Source organism: Budorcas taxicolor, chromosome 10 (assembly GCF_023091745.1).
Source record: "Budorcas taxicolor isolate Tak-1 chromosome 10, Takin1.1, whole genome shotgun sequence".
NCBI classification, from domain to species: Eukaryota; Metazoa; Chordata; class Mammalia; order Artiodactyla; family Bovidae; genus Budorcas; species Budorcas taxicolor.
In genome coordinates this window covers 6,282,914-6,287,567 of record NC_068919.1, presented here as the reverse complement: position 1 = coordinate 6,287,567, position 4,654 = coordinate 6,282,914, and the positions used below count along the sequence as shown (strand labels likewise).

The window sequence follows — 4,654 nt, the reverse complement described above, 5'->3', positions numbered from 1 at the left end:
GTGCAGATAATTAGTTTTTACTTCATAGAGTAGTGTGTGTGTGTATAGGAATCAAATGCAATATTGTGTATTTTCAAGCAGAGAAGCCTGCAAAAATTCAAGGCAACATGGCACATTCAAGGAACTAAAGCAAGGTCCACGTAGCTCTGTGAGCAGGAGGAGCAACGCAAAAGAGTCCAAACTTTATCACATGCTTACGAATTTTGGTCTTTATTATAAAAATAATGAGAAGTTTGGGGACTTTGCTTTTTGGAAGAAAGGGTAGAGGCTTGATGACACTGAGAATTATGACCTCTGTATTAAATACAACATAAGCTATTTGGCCTAAGAATGGAGACCACTTGTGTTAACATGATTTATGTTGCTTGGAAAAGATCAATAAACAGGGATTTCCCTGGTGGTCCAGTGGCTAAGACTCTGCACTCCCAATGCAGTTGGCCCAGGTTTGATCCCTGGTCAGGGAAGTAAATCCCACACACCACAGCTAAAGACCCCGCATGCTGCAATGAAGACCTAAGATCCCAGGCACCACAACTGAGACCCTGGAGTGGCCTGAATAAATAAATAATTTTTAAAAATCAACAAACAAGTCCACTGTCTGCTTCAGGAAATTCCTGTAAATCAGTTCCAATACAGTATTTAACTTGGGCAAACACCTTGCTTATACAGCAACAGTTGGCTTACTGAGACCTGTTTCAAGACCCTGTCTCATTATATCTACCAACCCCATTCTGCATACCACTAATTTTGCCTACCCGGTGAGTTTTTCACTTTGCAAAGACTGCCTCATACACTTAAACCCAGACCCTCACACCCTGTGAATGTATTCTTGCATCCCTCTTCTGAGAAACTGTAAAGATTTTTTCTAGATGGTGCTCTTCATTACTACAGTAGTCATAATAAGTTTAGCTTTTCTTTGCCACAGGATGTCTGGTGATACCTTGGGAAGTTAACTACATGATCAAATTTTGGAAAATTCTCTCGGACTGCAGCAGGAGAGTGGATAGAAGGGGGAAAGGATGAAAGTGGAGAATCTCAAAGCCTATTTACATCAATGGAGGCTAGAGGCATCCACGGGCTTGACTTTCTACTCTACCCCTCTCCCCACCATCTCCTCCACTCTGAGGATATGGATATCCAAAATACACCTCCTATAACCAGGAACTATCAAGATTCCCTCATAGCTCAGTTGGTAAAGAATCTGCCTGCAATGCAGGAAACCTGGGTTCAATCCCTAGGTCAGGAAGATCGCCTGGAGAAGGAAATAGCAACCGACTCCAGTATTCTTGCCTGGAAAATCCCATGGATTGAGGAACCTGGCAGGCTACAGTCCATGTGATTGCAGAATCGGACAAGACTTAGCGATTAAACTACCAATCACGTTCCTCAGCTGCAGCAACGAGATCACTATCCACAACAAATACAACACGAATGGGAAGATTAGTAAGGAATTTACCAAGGAGGCGACAGCACAGAAAGGGCCCTGAGGGTCATTACCTAGAAGACCTTTATTTATATACTGATTTAGCCAGCCAGTCAATCAACAGAGCTGTTCTGCACATCCATGTGCCAGACTGTTTTGAATTGTTTGGGAAACAGAGATGAACTGGAGACATGCTCATAAATCTGGAAGAGCTTCTGTTCCTCCAAGGCAAATGAACCCATAAAGAAACAACCCTGATGCAGGGTGCGAAGGGCTAGGCTGGGATGGCTAGGTGCAGAGGCTGGGAGGAGAGGAGCCAAGGGTACAGGTCAGGAGGATATGTATGGTGGCATTTGAATGCCAGGAAATGAGGGTAGACCATCTGTGAAAAATCAGGTGCTGAGTTTCAAATAAAGCACATGCCTCCTCTGTTCAATTCAGTCATCTGCGCCAGGCTCTTTAGAGGCAAAGATAAAGACAGCACAATTTCTGGCCTGGGTGGTGGGGATGGAGTAGAGGTGATGGCACAGTATGAATGAAGTGGTCCAGGGGATACTTCCAAGGCTAAGATCTATGGAGACCCGCTAACAAGAGCAGAATGAAAGTCTCTTTCCCTCTGGAAGCTTGTGAGTGTACCCACCGTCTCAGACTGGGATACATCGCAGGAAATCTATGAATACATAGCAGAGTGAATGATGCTATCAAGAGAAGAAACATTTTATGTGTTTGTTTCCCTCTTAGCTGGATTTCTAATAGAGCTTTAGAAATCTCTAACAGGATTTGTAATAACAATTTCTGCATTACTATAGCCCTTCTCAAGGCTGAACATTTGGTTCCTACTGTGGATCCTTCAGAATGGAGAATGGGAATAATGCTGCCCTGTAAACGGAAAAGAAGACTGAGACCCCAAGATAGAATTTCACAGTGAGTCTTACCAAAGCCAAGTCTCAAGTTCAAACTTTCTAGGATCCAGATAAGGCCTGCAGGCTTCTTCATGTTTATACACATAATCTACCCATAGGTCTCTGCTCCTATCTTGGTGTGAATAGCAGTGGGACATTGGACCCTAAGAACACACAACCAGGCTCCTCTGAAGCAAAGGACTGTGAGGCAATGGAAAACCCATGAGCCTGACCTCCAAAGGGCTCAAGATCCTAACCTTTCCCTGCTGAGGCATGTACCCTCTAGCAAGTAACTTCATCTCCCTAAATCTCAATGAAGATTCTCCCAAATATTTTAACTGGAGGGAAAGTCATGTTCCTAACCTTCCAAGGTTCTTTAAAGTCAGTGAATACGAGGCTGTTAGCCAAGAGTAATACTGAAAGTGAAAGTTTCTCAGTCATGTCTGACTCTTTGCGACCCCACGGACTGGAATTCTCCAGGCCAAAATGCTGGAGTGTAGCCTTTCCCTTCTTTAGGGGCTCTTCCCAACTCAGTGATTGAACCTAGGTCTCCCGCATTGCAGGTGGATTCTTTATCAGCTGAGCCACAAGGGTAGAGAACATTTATTTTAAACTTACAAAATAATATCCCAGGCACTGGGTTAACCCCTTCACATGTATTGTATTTTCTCATTTAATTAGGTCACCAATTGTATAAGGCAGATGCTATTATTATCCTACCTTTATGGATGAATAAATTAAATCTGGTGCTGTAAGTTACAGGTGGGTTAAGTTACCCCAAATCACATGTGTGGCAAGAAGCAGAGCTGGAAGGGATTCCAAAGACTTTGTTCATCACCAGTTGAGCTACAAAGTGCTGTTCACATGGAAACTGATGATTTGCTTTAGGGGTTGGATCTGAATTAAGAGCATCAGACTATAGCTCTTCGGCCTTTTTGTTTCATTTTTGGTTTGTGCTCTTGAGTTACAGAGTAAAATCTGCTGTTTATAGGTGCACAGTTCTGAGTCTTGACAAAATGTGTATAGTCCTGTCACCATCATCAGGCCTGTTTGCATCACCCCAGAAATTTTCCTTGTGCTCCTTGGACACCAGCCTCCCCTTCTCACTAACATTCCCTTATAACCACTGACCCGATTTTCTCCCCATGAGTTTGAATTTTCCAGACTATCATATAAATGGAATACAACTACGGAGCCCTTTGAGACTGGCTTCTGCCACTCCCACAGAAGCCGTTTGAGAACCCCCCAGGCTATCCCATGCACCAAGATTTTCCTCTTATTGCTGAGTAATGTTCCCAAGTATGGATGAACCTCTAGCTCCCCTAAGGAGTACTGAAAACCTCCATTTTCCAGTAGCCTACAGGGATAAATGCTCTGGCTCAGACGATGAAGAATCTATCTGCAATGGAGCAGACCGGTGTTCGAACCCTGGATGGGGAGGATCCCCTGGAGTAGGAAATGGCAACCTACTCCAGTGTTCTTGCCTGGAGAAATCCATGGGCAGAGGAGCCTGGCAGGCTATAATTCATGGAGAGGCAAAGAGTCAGACACGACTGAATGACTAACACTTTCACAGTTCCCCTGGTTTCAGGGAGTGGGTCTCTTAGATCTGAGCATGAAGCTGATTTGAGAAGATAATCTATTTTAGGAACAAGAAGTCACTTTCTCCCTGTCTTCTTCCATCCTTTGAGAGCAGAGTGGACACTGAGACCCCAGATGTTCATCTGGAGAGTAGAAGATGGGAGCATGGGGTGTGCAAGAAAAGGGATGGACACAGTGAGCTCTGTGTGCAGACTAACTCATGTTCGGTCGTCTTTCTCTCCTTTTCTTCTTCTCTATTTGCAATCCTGTCCCTGATAATTTCTTATCCTCATCAGGGATAACTGGAAGGGGCAGGGTTCCAGCGCAGCACAGGATATGACTTTATCACTGGGCTAACCCTTCTGTTAGCTACTTAGCTAACTAACTGCAGGGTTTACAAATCCTCAGGCACTGGGCTCTGGAGTTGAGCTCTGGTCTCTGGGTGCCGCTGTGACAACAGATGGCACCACCGACAAATTGCAGCCACTAAAAATAAGCTCCAGTCACCTGGTCTCACTTCTTTAAGTGCATGGCTTCTGTGCTGGATCCAAAAACCTCAGTAATTAGCGTTAAAAGCCTCATTTGTGGGAAGAGGTGTGGTGGGAGGGCTACCCGTAGGCGGAAGGCGCCCGGGAAAGAGAAGCTGGTTGAAATGACAACCCCGTGAAGGAAATGGAGCCTTGAAAGGAGGGGAGAGAAGAAAGAAAAAAGCAAAGGGGTGAGCTTCACAGTGGTGGGGAAGAGGTGC

At 44.7% G+C, this 4,654-nt stretch overlaps 1 non-coding gene across 1 annotated transcript; it reads left to right on the top strand.

The window, feature by feature from the left end:
* The first annotated feature begins 391 nt into the window (after positions 1–391).
* Positions 392–464, top strand: TRNAG-CCC (transfer RNA glycine (anticodon CCC)). Its single transcript has one exon. It is a non-coding gene; the product is annotated as a tRNA-Gly (tRNA).
* The last annotated feature ends 4,190 nt before the right edge of the window (positions 465–4,654 follow it).